Source organism: Chaetura pelagica, unplaced genomic scaffold (genome assembly GCF_000747805.2).
Source record: "Chaetura pelagica isolate M959 unplaced genomic scaffold, ChaPel_1.0 scaffold10, whole genome shotgun sequence".
Taxonomy (NCBI): Eukaryota; Metazoa; Chordata; class Aves; order Apodiformes; family Apodidae; genus Chaetura; species Chaetura pelagica.
In genome coordinates this window covers 10,799,563-10,814,731 of record NW_009952263.1, presented here as the reverse complement: position 1 = coordinate 10,814,731, position 15,169 = coordinate 10,799,563, and positions in this window count along the sequence as shown.

Here is a 15,169-nt window from a genome sequence, read left to right as displayed (position 1 = left end):
ATGCGCTTGTCACGTAACTGCGGTATTTCTGGTGCTAATGAGCTCTGCAGCAGCAAATGAGGGGCCCGCGCAAAGCCCGCGCCCGCGGGGCAGGGGGCACCGGCACGGGGGCCGCTGCGCGGAGCAGCGAGGGGCGAGAGGGCTCGTGTCACCCGGTTATGTAAGACACGGTCTCGGCCGCAAGTGCACAATGAATCGGGAAGGATTTGTGTAATTAATTGACCAGTCTTAACCTGTTATCGTGATGTAAGGAATTTGGAACTCATTAATTTGGGCCCTGACAGATTTCATATTAGAGCTGGCAAATATGGATTGAGCCTCTTATTCTTGTAGCAGCTGGAATTTCCATGACAGTGAGGATTAGTGAAGAAGACCTATTGCTCGAGTCAAACTGCCTCTTTTGTAATCAGCGGCCCTGCTCCTCGTTAAAGGGGTAATGGGAAAGGGGGGAAAAAGCAAATACTAAAGGGGAAAAAAAAAAAAAAAAAAAGGAAAGAAAATGTTTTTATGTGGGGCGGCCGCAAGTGCACAATGAATCGGGAAGGATTTGTGTAATTAATTGACCAGTCTTAACCTGTTATCGTGATGTAAGGAATTTGGAACTCATTAATTTGGGCCCTGACAGATTTCATATTAGAGCTGGCAAATATGGATTGAGCCTCTTATTCTTGTAGCAGCTGGAATTTCCATGACAGTGAGGATTAGTGAAGAAGACCTATTGCTCGAGTCAAACTGCCTCTTTTGTAATCAGCGGCCCTGCTCCTCGTTAAAGGGGTAATGGGAAAGGGGGGAAAAAGCAAATACTAAAGGGGAAAAAAAAAAAAAAAAAGAAGGAAGTAAATGTATTTATGTGTGGAGCGGAGCAGGGGGAGGGAGAGGAGGGACAGACCCTGGAGAGCAGGGGCACTGGAGGGAGGCTTCCTGGCCACCTGGCAGTGAAGGCAGCCCTGGCATGGTGGGAAGTGCCCGAAGGACAGATCCATGGCATCGGCACAGGGCCTGCTCCCTCTTGGACAGGTGTTCAGATGGAGCCTCCCGGGAGGCACCGAGCACTTGGGGCTGCACCATCAGAGGATCTGAGAGCAGGCTCTGGGCTCTCAAGGGCTGGAGGAATTTAGGGATGGAGGGGTTTGGGTTGTCACCCTGGGGAAGTGGGGAGTGGGAGGGAGCTGCCTTCCAGCCTGGACCTGAAAGTGACACCCTCCCTGGCAGGGAAAAGGATGCTCGGGGCAGGTAGGGATCATGTCCAAGGGGAGAAGACAGGCTTCCATGCTGCCACAGCAAGGATGATTCCTGCACACGACATCCCTCAAGTGCCTGTGTACAAAGACAAGAATAAGGAAACTCCCTTTGTCTGCTGGTTCACCACGACCTCTCAGGATGATTTTCCACGATGCCTGGCTAGGGAGGGCCCTCATCCCATTATCATTTCTAGGCATTGATGTAATGGTAATAACATTGAGTGTAGACTGTATGGAAACAGTCTAGAAGCTTTTATTTTTTCTCCTGGCAACCTGTTAATGACTGTGCTGGTAGTGAATACAGTTGTTAGAAATTACTTTAACAGGTTTCCATGAGACATCATCATATTTCTCCCTGCAAAGTATTTATCTACACTTGTGACAAATGCCGTGCAAAGATGGTGGGGTATTTTTCCTTTTCTCATTTTTTCTTTGCTTCATGCTTTTTGGTAGTTGAACATTTCTCCTTCACAATCAATTAGATCCACTGTTTGCTCCTGTGGGTTGTTTCTGCATAATAACCAGGAGAAGGGAAAAAATGTAAAACATGGGGGACTGACAGCAAAACCACAACTGTTTGCAAAAACTCTAATGGCAAATGCATGTTAAAAAGAAAATGCAGGAAATGCAGGACTATGTGGCTCGAATCCTCTGGTCAGCCTTGTCTGTATCTCCCATCACTGTGCCAGGAAGCTTATATGAATCCTGGCACCAAAACTCTTTCGTTCAGGCCTCAGTTTGCAAATCTCTGTGGGGTTAAGTACGTGGTGCTGGAGACCTGCCCTTACCAAACTGCAGACTCCCTGGAGAAGGGCTGCTGTGCCTTCCTTGGGGGGCTAGATCAAGCCTTTATGTTGCTCTCATAGTTGGCAGCTTATAAGCTGAATCATAGCTTTAATCTCCTTGATTTAAAACAAACAAAAAAAACTAAACCCAGACCAATAGATTACAAATTGAGTGTGGTCCTTCAAATAATGTATTTTGTCTCACTGTCTCCTGATAAATTAAAAAATCTTTATTCCCATCAACTAGCTCAGATTTCCCCCAAAAGTAGGGTATATTTTATCTTTTATGGTGGTGCACAGAATTGACCCAACCATTGTCACTCCAAGTCTATCTTTGATTTTTTTTTTAATTATCAGGAGTGCCAAACTGCTCAGGCATTACTGCAGCTGTAGGCAACCTTTAGCTATAGGTTTTTGCTCGTAGATGAGAAAACAGTTGTCAGCTGAGGTGGGCATTTGTCAGGTTCTTACACTAGTTTTCTTCTTTGATGGTCGGTCAGAAAGCAAAGCAAAAACATGATCTAGAAAACCAAATACAGAAAAAACCCACACCATTAAACCTTTTGAACAAAAATATTTTTGCTGCAGGTATTTTGTAATTTATACCAATACAGAAGGCCTGTTTTAATTTATGTGCAAATAGTAAATGCAAATTTCAGAGCAGAAGTGGTTAAGAAATATCAAGCACTGATTCAATTGAGGTTGATGGAAAAAAAAAGCTTCGTGCTGCTCGCACCAAAGGTGAAAAATTCTGTCCTATGAGAGGCACTGAGATTAAAAATGACATTCTTTTTTGAACCAATAGGTGGCCTTTTTGAATGTGCTATAGTGATTTTTTTTTTTTCCTGAAAACAGAAAAATGTCTGCTTTGAAGTAGAGAACATTTTCAAACAGTAGTTTTCAAACACAGTGAAAATATGTTTTTGTTTCTGAAGGACAAATGGCAGTAGGTGAAGATCTGGATGTATTTCCTAGTATTCTAGAAATTTTCAGTGTAGTTATGCTTACATTAAGTCCTGAGTCTGAAATGCATGATAATGATCAAAGCCAGTAATGACAAAGTGGACTATGGAGTCAGACCTTTTTCACATGTTTTTGCTCTCAAAATGCCATATATATCCAACTTCTAAGACCCCTTGTACATTCTCATATCATATAATTTACACAGGTCATTAAAACAGTTTTGAAAGAACAGTATCTCCTTGTGCTTCAGAAAAGGAGCATTTGTGATTTTTCAGAAGTCACACCTCTGAGCTGAGCATCAGGAATTTTGATTCTACTTTATTTCCTGTATAAGCAGTACCTTCTTAAGGCAGCCTGCAGCCATGGGTGGCCAAGCTCTCTTAAAAGCCTAGGTCAGGTGGGGGTAGTAAACACTTTAAAACAGACCCTTGAGTTCTCCAGAATATCCCTCACTTGGGTTTGGACCTTCTGAAATATTTTAGCAGCTCGCTCCCTGAGTTGTGTTTTTCTGGGTATAGGAGTATTTCTTGATTTTTCTGCCAAATTTTGGGCTTGCAATTTTGTCCTTGTGAAGCCAGTGTGAGGCTGAGAGCTGGGCAGGTGTCACAGGAGGGAGGCATCACCCTGTGTCTGTCTTGCCCCTGCCGTTTTCTCTCGCTGTTTGCTGGTGACCCCTGTCTGAAAGCAGATTCAGAGTCACAAGGACTGCTGGTCTGACCCAGTTCTTACATTCCTTGAAGGCAACGTCTGTCATGTAACATACAGCTTGTTCTGCACACAGCACTCTTACCATGAAACTGGGCCTTTTAATTAGAGGCCTGGGTGTGGGACAGGAATTCACCCATGAAAGCCAGTGTACCTGCATTCTCTTTTACATCTGATGTTTATTTCAAAGCTCTGTGTGTTGAATTGTGAGAATGAGGCACCTACATTGTGGGGAGAAATCTTATCAAAAGCTGGTGTTAGCCTAGGGAGGCTGGTTCCTAAACAAATTCAGTTGCTCTGACTCTCCCCCTGAAAGAGCCCATTATACCCCTGACAGTTGAGACCCTTAGGAGACTTGGTCCTATGGCTGAACAGTAACTCTGTGAATGTCCACCTTGGGACAGTAGCACTTAGTCCCAAGAAACAGCTTTGTTGGAAGAGTAACCTGTGTATGGCAATAGGATGACTTCTTTTTACATGGTAAGAAATGCCTTCTAAGTGCTGTTTACATGAATCTTCTCTTTTATTACTAATTTTTGGTCTATGAAAGACCCACAACTTCTCTTCTAATGATCTGGACACTGGGAGAGGAGGTGCAATACGACTTTCTCTCCACCAAAATGTTGCAAATTTGGTCACACAAAAAAGGAAGTCTTAAAGCAACCTTAGTTCCTGGACAGCTTGTTTTTGGGAAGTTAAAGCAGTCCCTTGGCACCAGATTCAGCATATCACTGGCTGGATGTAGGAAGTTAATAATTCTTCTGTGTTTATGATAAAGCTTTCCTGTCCGGAGTCTCAAAACCTTTTGTGATGAAGGACTAATTCAGCCTTACAATAAACAGGATCTACTATTTTACAGCTGGGGAAACTGAGGAACAGTGAGGCCATGCACAGGGATGTACAGGGTGTACATCTGCTGCAGATAAGGGAGGAACAAGGATCCTCCTGCTGCTGGGCTCCACTGCTTTACCTGCTGGGAGGGACTCATGAAAGTCTCCTTCTGAAAATATCACCCCAGCTGTCAGCACCAAGTGTTCCTAAGAGGTAGCAGAGGACCTCAGTTTTTGATGTTTAACTTGAAACACCTGAAAGGGATTGGCTTTTTGCTTCCAAGTGCTGTGCACTCTGACCCTTTGGAAACAAAGCTCCCTGTGGCATCTGTTGCATCTGAAAATTTTGGGCTAATTATCCTTCAGGTTGCAGCACTTGGAACAGAAGTTTATTAAAAATGGGGTTACTCACTCCTCTCACTAATTGAAAAACAGGAGGTGAGAAGAAAGAGGCAATTAGGGTACTTTCTTTAGATTGGGTAAATAAGCAGCACTGACAGGATTTTCTCTGAGGGACACTTGCAGAAGTGCTGCAGTCTTGTTGATATCAAATGGTGTTATCATTGGAACTAGACTGAAGGAAGCAGGGCTGATGTTGACTAAAAACTGTAGGAAAGATTGATTTGGGCCAGTCTTTACTCATCCATCCATGGCAGCACTTACTAAAATAATTTGGGACTGCTAGCATGAGCAAATACCATTTGTGTGAATAAGCACTGCAGAGCTGGGCTTTAAACTGCAGGTACCCAAGTTGTGTTGCCTATTCAGGTGGTCCCAGCAGACCTCCTCACACTACACAAATGTATTTTGATGATGGGATGTGTGACCTGGCCTTCCATACTGCTGTAAAAACAGGTCTCAAAAATTGACTTCAAGCCTTATAGGTAAATAGATTTTCCTAGATTGAAACAATACATTTAATTGGACTCAAGCAGGATCTTTTAAGGTTCAGATTTTTCCCTCTGACCAGGTCTTTTTCTCGGGGTGGTGACTGAGACACTTCACCAGAAGGGTCTGTGAGCTTATCCTTCATTCTGCATTGTTTGTACAAAGTGATGATGACTTCTGAGCAGGAGATGAAGCCGGTGCCAAGGACAGAGCATTGTGCTGTGCCTGAAACTTTACTGTCTCTTCCCTCCCACCCTGTTTCTTGCTAATCACAATGGCTTCCTACAATACATTTATCAACACATGCCACTGCCTGTAAATAAGAGTGTTCTTGTCCTTTCCAAAAGTCAGAAGTACAATGTTATCTTTCCTTTTTCCCACAGAAGAGACCCATTAGGAAATTCCTTGCTTTAGTTTGTCCCTGCTTGTTCCGGGATGATGTTGGAGCCATTGTAAAAAGATGAGGCTTATGTTTCCTTTGGAAGATGGCAAACTCATTGATGCATTGGATTGGTGAGCTGGATGTGCACTGATGCGTTGCATCCTGTAAGGAGTAGAGTGTGCTGGGCTACTTCAGGGCTTGGGAGTCCACAAAGTATTTTTTGCTGGTCTGAGAATGGAGTACTTGGGGTTTTCCCGGGTGGAACACAAGGAAGTATAGACCTGAATGTTAAATTTAGTGAAAAATTATTTGGGGACCCAGCTCGTGGCAGCTGTGGTGATGTGCTTGCACTTATTCGTGACCATCACCCTCAGTACCCCCTGAAATTTCTTTGGAGACAGTGTCCTAATTCCCATGTGGGAATAACTCGGGAAGGAGACCTCAAATATTTGGCTTTATAAAATGAAATGTATCTCCTAGAGAAGGATCATCTGTCAGTTCTCCATTTCTCTGTCTGCCACAGCAGGGAGGACAAGGAGAGGCCCCTTGCTCAAGCTGTCCTACCACAGCCGAAGGGGCTTCTTTGGCTGTGGGTGCTGTCAGGGATGTCACCAGCAGGAGGGTCACCCGCTCCTGCTCATCCCCTGTTTGCACCACTTTGATGTGTTTTTTCTCTATCCAGCTTTTCCTTCAGGAAACAGTGCTTTGGGGCTCGCTGAGAGATGCCTGTCAAATTCTGCCACTTGAATGCATGATGCTTTACAGCTTCACTGATAGATCATAGGAGAACCATCAAGGTTGGAGAAGACCTTCAAGATCATCAAGTCCAACCATCTGCCCTACAACCCCTAAACACTAAACCAGCTCCTGAATCTGAGGATCTGAGGAGTTCAAGCTGCCCCCTTGGTTAGGCAGGTATTAATGCTGTGCCCATACAAAAACTCTATGGGCAGTTACAGGATTTTACTTTTTTCCAGTCACAGATTAACAACCAAACTCTCTTCACTTACAGAAGTCATCCCCCAGGGTCAGAAGAACCATTTGTGTTAGCAAGAGAGGCGAGACCTCCCAAGATGTGCCAAAATGATCCTGAGATGAAATTTCTCCACTCTCCCCAAAAGGGCCTGCAGCTCTTCACAGGGTCGGCTGCATAAATTGTATGTTCTTCAGGGCACAGACCTTGCCCTCTGATTTGTCTGGGAAGCAGGCCTTTGGTGCTCCATACCACAAATAATAAATAACCACTTGGGCTGCTGGATGGGCTTGGGATTACAGGTCGATTTTCCCTCCTGATTCATTTCTTGTCCCGAGATGCCAGCGATGCAGTTTTGCCAGGGTGTGTCAGTCGCCGGTGTTAGCCTCCTGCTCTTCCCTTGCTCACTTGCTTGGAACTGTCATCTGCTGTCTACTTTACAGCACCAAGGAAGAATATTAATAAGACTTTCAAAGGGCTTGCTGCCACTTTTGGTGGAGAGGTTTCCTACAAAGGATGCATGGCAAAACTCCCAGGAGACAGAAGGAGAAAACCCTCCCACCAAGAAGAGCTGGTGTCATCTTGTTTCATTGTCTCTGTGTCACCATAGCACCCCCGTGACTCTGACACACTGTTCTGTGATGCTCTGGCTTGTGCTGCTCAATGTAATTTCCTTGGTTGAACATCTTTATTTCAGACTTGTAACGAGGTATTAACTAGTTTCTGTGTGCCTAACTGTTAGGTGTCTGCAGTTTAAGGAACAGTTTCCTTCCTAGTAAGGTCAGCTAGACTTTTACATTGGTTTTGCATTACATGACAATTAAAAAAAACTTCCAATGTGCCATATTTCCACCCAGGTTAAGGGCTCAGGATCACAGCAGTGCATCCAAGAAGGAAACCAGAAATGCACCTTGTCATTGAGCAACAAACACATTTAGCCCAGCAGCCAAGAAATGAAGAAGGTAGGCACAGAGAATCCCAGTGCTGGGCGATGAGGCCTGCAGTTTACAAGGTGTGTTTCTGCTGGGGTTAGCTGGCAGGGAGTTGGTGTTACTAAGGAAGTACTAGGAGTGCTCTTTGAAAGCAGTGGGTAGCCCTGTCATGTTCCCTCAGTTATGCCTCACTTGCTGCTATTGCACCTAAGACTGTGCTGAGTGGTCCTGGAGGGTGGACACCAGTGCTCCGGTGGGGCACTCTGTCTTGCCAGGGAGAACTCTTCCTCTCCAAAAGTGGCTCTGACAGAGAGGAGATCTGCTGGAGGCACCTTGTCAGGGCATGCCTGGTGTCAGCAATCAGGAGACAGGCTGCCTTTTCCAGGCCTGCTTCTAAGGTTGCCTTTAAGTGTGATCTGGGCATCCTCTGTAAGTCTGTGGGCATGAACAGGGCTGCTTTCTAAATTAAGAGATAAAATGTAAAGGCAGAAGGCCTTTAAAGTAAAAAAACCCACCTAATGTTAATGGTCAAGGAGCTCCCATTAGATGTTAGGCCAATCCAGCAGTTTCTTTTGCAGATCTTGGCCTTTTTTGTTTTTATCTTCTTTGGGTTCAGGAACACAACTCTTAGAATTAGGAGTCTGTGAGCTGGCTCTGTATTTGCAAGCAGATGCTCCTCAGGCAACAACTGCAGGGTTGACCAACAGATTGCCATACCTTTTATAGCTCATTCATGCAATATATATATATATATAGTTGAATAAGCGTAATACTTCAGAAAGTTTGACTAATATATCAATTGCATCACCCAGACATAACTTTTAATGTGGAACAGTGAGTTTACTTGACATATTCAAATCATAAATCCCTAACTACCTCGTCAGGCATATTGAGTCTTTGTTTCATTTTGTTTTCAGATTGAAACTGGGAAGCTGATGTACATGAGTTGCCCTGTTCTGAATCTTTGTCATCTTAGACAGCCCTGCTTATTGCCAGCTCATTTCTCAGAGATCTATTTCAAATCAACTCATAAATTATTAATAGTACATGTGTAGGTCAGAGAGACACTAACCCTGACAATCACACCCTAATATTCTCTCTTTAGCATCAGAAATAAGAAAGGAGATGTGAATAATCAATATTCAACAACCAAGGTACATCTCATACAGATATGGTGTATGCACTTAGAAAAAAATCCAGATCTTTGCAAAACCTGTCAGGCTGGCATTAATCTTGCATGATGAATAATGTGGCAATCTATGAATTTTTAACACCTTTAAAATGATAAAATTGTGGGATGTGATATCCAAAAGTAAATTTGTTCAAATTGGAGAATATTTTTGATCAAATGGAGATATTGAATAATGTGTATAAAAATATTTAAACATCAATTTAAATTGCACAGCAGGCAAGACAGTTCATCTGGGTTTGTGACTGGGAGCAGCTTTCCATCACAAATAATTTGCTTGAAGATTTAATTACAACTCGAAGCTTAAGCAGTTGCTCTTCTGAGAAGAGACCTGACTCTGGAGGGCCTTGAGTGACTCTCAGGACTGATGGGCAGCTCTCACCCCCCAGCCACTGCCTGGGTTGGAGGGGCCACAGGGACCTGTCGGACTCCTGGGCCAGAGAGTGTTGCCTTGCCTGGTTCCTGCTGTGCAACACCTTGTGCAGAAAACCCCACCAAAACCAAACCGGGAGGCCTGCAGAGAGGATGTGATGCCGGGGCAGAAAGGGGCAGGAGAAGAAATTCACCTTTTATTCACCGCAGGGCTGGACCCTGGGGGTGCTGCCTGTGCAGGGCTCTTGGCCACCCCTGGGCACTGCCAGCGCTCAGAGGTGAGCAGGATCAGGCCCTTGCTCAGCTGGCAGTGCTCGGTGGAAGGCAGAGAGTTCGGGTTTCTAGGTTGGAAAAAAATGAGCTGCTGATGTATAGGAAATAATGGGATGGATGCTGTTCTACCTGAAGTCAGTAAGAATTTGTGGTTGACATTCATGGCAACAGGATCAGACTTCGCATTTGAGGTCACCTCCCTCTGAGATTGCCTGGCAAACACTGAACCAAAATGTTTCATTTAGAAACTGTCAAAAAGGAATCACTAACCTTTTATACTTACAAAAATTGTTATATGCATTCCTGTAAAGGGACTAGAGAGCAGCTGGGCATTTTAGTTTTTGCTATATGCAAAACCAAAATGACACTCAAGGACTTCACCTATTTTTTTAATTCTTCTAATGAAAGCATTTTATTCAGTTTTTATTGAACAGAAAACAAAGTGTGTTTGTTTCCCCAGATTTGAGGAGAATTAACATGTATCTGATTGTTAATATTTGATCCTTCTTTAATTATTTATGGTATCAAGGAATGAATCTGTCAAGTAAATAATGAAATGCGTACATGCAGCATATGTAATTAGGTTAGGTGCATAAATCCAAAGGTTTCACTTTATAGTTGTCAGTGCAAAATTTATTAATAATGAGAAATGCTAAGTGAAGAAAATCCCTAACAGTCTACTCATTAGTGGAGATTAGAGCAGTTGCTGAAAAGGAAGGTTATAATTCCTCTCTCACTGTATTTCATCATTTAAGAATGTTAGTAAATTGCTATACATTTTCCTCATCTCTGCTTTAAATCTGTAATCAGAGCAGTCTTTAAGTTGTGCTGGGAAGGTGCACTTCATCATCACGCTGCAAACAGACAGCCATCAAAGCAGAGGTTTTCTGCAGCTTTATGTTTTTTAAAACCAGTGCTATACCCCATCTCCTGCTTTCCCTAGGACACAGGAGCTCCTGTAGATTTAAAAGGGAAGAACTGCACCGTGTTTATCTGCTGCTGGTTTAGGACTGAAGGTGATGAATGAATGCTTATATACATGAGCAAATGTGACTGTATGTTTGTTGGGGGGGGGGGGGCAGAACACAGTATAAAATGGTGGGTGGTACCCTGAGTAGTTGCTTGTGTTGTGTGACATCTCCTGCTTTAGTGTAGGACACATAGCTGCAGTCTTCACACAATGTGTGTTCTCCTGTAACATATAAGCAGCAGAAAACCTCACCACTTAGAGGTCCACGTTGGTAGCCAGGTGCAACAATCCTTGTAACATCCATTTTCAGTGGAGATGTGCATCTCAGTGCTTCTTGGCTGGTGGGTGATTTGATTCACACAATCACAAACCTTAATGTATCGCCAAGGGTGGGTGACCTGAGCAAGGAGCTGTGTGGCCGTGCCTGGACACAGGGGTATTATGAGCCAAACTAATTGGCTTTAACAGCAGGGCTATGGCTCACGTTTCTCCCCCCACGTTTCTCCCCCCACCCCTTTGTCTGAGCTTGCTATCAAGTTGTTCTGCGCTTTTTGCAGATTAAGGAAAAAATGGTTCTAGTTAATAAAAAACAAAACAAAATTAATCTGTGAGTTTATGCCTCTTGGGGTCTGAAAAAAAATGTGTGAGAGAGATGAAACACCTGTTTGAGACAGAGAACTGTCATTGTGGGACCACAAAGAACATTTCTCAATCCCAAAAGGTATTTTTCAGAGCTCCCTCTCCAAAAGAAGATTTGATTGCTAAATGTATATTTAAAACAATATTTCAATATCGTTTTGAAGCTTATCATTAGCACAAGTACTTCATGGGCTAATTCTCTCTATCCAAGGAAAGGCATTCACCCCAGCTCACTTTTGCTGTCGAAAATTAGATATCTAGTCTGAATTAGTCATCTGAGCTCCCTCCACAGTCATTGAGATTCATCCCAGCCTGAAACTAGTGCTTGAGGCTAAGCCTAAGAAACAGGAGGTGAATCTCTCTCTGGAGACACCCGCTCTCTTCTTGGGCTGCAGAAAGCTCAGGCTGGAAGCCTAACTTTTGGACTGGTAAATGAGATGAGCTGAAGCCCATGCTATGCATCTGTGGTGGATCTGACTTCCACTGGGAAGGTTAGAGGGGAGGTCATCACGTGGTGACCCTAGGGCTTCTTAAGCTCTTCAAGACTGACCATATGACCACAGCAAAGTGTTTATGCTGGCTGTGTCTTATTTTCTTCAAAGCATTAAAATAAGAAGGACTGGAATTGCTGATCAGCAGAAGCTGACCTAAGTCTGGGCTGTCACTGAAAGACCCACAACCTGAAGTTGTGTATCTGTATCCCTTGCTTCTGCTGGCCTCAGCATCCACGCAGCTCAGCGGGCAGCTGCTTTGAGTGCTGATTTGGCTGAGCACAAGTCTTTGAGGGTTTCTCAGGGTAACTTTTCATTTTTAGAGATCTAGCTGACCATGCAGCCCCACAGTTGCTAGTGCTGGCACAAGGGAGAAGATGGGAAGGCAGAGGTGGTCAGCATTGTGGGGTGGGAGGGTTGCTGCTGTCGGTAGTGGTGCAAAATTAAACGGATTGTGAAATCAAACACTGAGCAAAAGGATACTGACAGCAATTCATTACATTTTGCATCACACTGTTAGATTTTAATCACAACGTTTTGGATCAGAATCACAAATCCTCTTATCTGCCGTAAGAGCTTCTCTCAAGCTTAACATTTTTATGCCCCATATAGGATGCAACAATATTAATCTCTGCTAGTCAAGCTTAGAAATGCATTAAACTGCCCAACCAGAAAATCAGGAACAGGCATTTAGTGATGCAAAATGGTCACTCTGCAACCTAATGCCTAAGGGACAGATCAGTCATCACAGACTCCCACTTCTCCCTGAAAAGACCAATTAGGTGACTCTGCCTATTCAACTATCAATACAGGATTGCTCCCAACAGGATATTCCCCTGTGCTTTATCCACTCTAATTTTAAATTACTCAAGTGCCAAGACTTCTATGACTTCCCTGGGGTGACCATTACACGATTGAAGGCCTCACTGTGAGGAAATGTTTCCTGATATTCTGTCACAATTTTCCTATGCTTAAACTCATCCCATTTTACCTAGCTACACATTCCTGAACATACCTTCTTTCATAGCTACCTTGTCACAAAACATAATGACAGATAACACTACCTCTGCCCCCCCTCCCCCCTGCCCCAACTCCTCCTCCTTTTTTTTCCCCCACAATCATTTTTTTTAAATGCATAAAGGAAAAGTCAGTTATTTCTGGTCTCATTATTGGTGTTATTCTGGTGCTGAGGTGCCCTGATCATTGAGCACAGAACAAAGCTTCTCCGAGAGGAACTGTCTTCTGTGAACAACCTTCTGAGGAAGGTTGATAAAGGCTGAACAAAAGGAAGTCTAGGAGAAAAACAACCAACTTTAGATGTTGCATACCACTGCTGAAAGAGGAATTCACTACTCACACACAAAGAGTTCCCCAATAATTAATAATTAGAATGAAATTCCTCAGAGTTCTAAGGCTTACTCTGTAATTCTAGGGCTTGGTAGATAAATTCCAGCGTGTGGTGGATTATGGCTGGTTTGGGCAAGAGGCAGCAGACCCGTGCCACAGCCCAGTGCCCTTAGGCACTCTTCAGTGTCCTTGCTCAAGGGAATAAGGCTTGGGTGTATCTTGTAAAGCAGGAAGAGATTTGTCTGCAAACATCTGGGGAAAACAAATGGCAGGCCTCCTCCTCACCAGTCTTTTAATGCTCAGTAAAGGGGAAGTCGTGTTATGTTGCTGCTTTTTTCATTTGAATTGCCACCCTGAATTTTGGGTCAAGTGCATTCCCAATGAGCTTTCTCAAGGTCATTGCAGGACCTTTCAGCTTGCTTTAGGTAAGATTTCTTTTTGAATTTTTCTCCCACACAGTGAGTGTCGTGTAGTCAAATCCTTCATCTGTTTTATCAGACAAGCAGAACTGGGAGTCTGATATCTTTTAAAAAAAGATACAGTTCTCTGATTAACTGAAGAGTAATAGCATGAAATTCTAGTCTCCAATAAGTAACATATTGATGCTTATGTCTAATTTAATCAGCATCAGGGGGGACGGGGGTGCCCATTCCTTCACCATCAGTTATGCAGCAGTTCAAGGTGATAAATCCTATCTGCAGAATGATATTCCGTCGACATTTCTATAATATTAATTAGATCACCGTGTCAGGCTGTAGGAAATTTGCTTAACATTCATTAGAAATTTCTTATAGATAGATAGACACCCCTCCCTCCTTCTGCCCCCCCCCCACTTTCTTTCTCCTGTGATTGACAGATGAGGTCAAGCCAGAGACAGCCCTCCCCTCCCTCCCCGTGCTTGAAGAGCCAGGCCACCGGACTCCATAATGCATGGGGAGTCAGAGGGGAGGATTATGCCTTGAAGAGATATCCTATTAAATGGGACAAAAGCTCGCCCGCCTCCGGGCCCCATCGGCAGGTCTCCTCGGCCCGCAGCCGGCGTGCAGAGCGCGGGCGAGTGTACGAGGCAAAAGCCATTTGCATTACCCTGCAGTCATTTTTATATGTGGAGGTAATGAAGTTGTCAGCGGAGCCCCGAGTGTGGCAGAGCCTGATATTCAAATAGACCTGCCAGCTCTCCCCCTTCCTCCCCGCCGCCCTCCGCCCCCTGTTCTTTGTGCCGGGCCGGGCAACGTGGGGCCTCCGCCTGCCCCTGCTCCAGGGCTGCCCCACTCGTGCCCACCCTGCTGCACCCACCTGCTGCCGTGGGCCAGCTGCAAAGGAGTGGCAAGTGCCCTGGATGGCCACGCCACAGCCCTGCCCGCAGCAGCAGTGCTGCCAAATCCGCAGGGCGAGCTCCCCGAGGCACCGCGTTAATCCCAGGTGGAACGTCCAGGGCATTTTGTTGTGGTCAAACAGGAGAGAAAGGCTTCGAGGGGTAGAACGAGAGGAAATGGCCTCAGGTTGTGCCAGGGCAGGTTGAGATTGGAGGTTTCTTCACTGAAGGGGTTGTCAGAACCTGGAGCAGGTGGCCCAGGGAAGTGGTGGAGTCACCATCCCTGGAGGTGTTTAAAAGACGTGTAGATGTGATGCTCAGGGACATGTTTTAGTGGTGGACCTGGCAGAGCTGGGTTAACAGTTAGACTTGACGATACTGAAGATCTTTTCCAACCATAAGTATTCTGCGATTCTGTGAAATTGAGGTTGATTTTCTAAGCCAGGTGGAGATGCCGACTGAACATTCATGTTTTGCTGGCCTGCTGTGCCGTTTTGCTGAGGAGCACGGAGTGAGCTGTGTGTGCAGCTGGGGGGGAGGCCAAGTGGTCCCCGGACCAGTGTTGAGGGGGTGTTGGCAAAAGCTATTGCAGACATACCTTGTCCTCATAAAAGAAAACACAGGATAGTAAATAATAAAGTAGTCAGAATGGGCCTCTGGTAATTTTTAAGTCTGTTTTTTTGGGTAAACAAAAATGAATTCCCTGTGGCAAAGCTGCCTGGTAAGCAATAGGTCTGAATCAACCCCATTAGCCTTGGAAACTAGTTTTCACTAAATATGGGGCTAGGCTGTCAGCTGGTGTTAATTGGCATAAACCCACTGAAGTCAATGGAATGACAGTGATTTATACCGGGATCAAGACTTGGGGGATGGA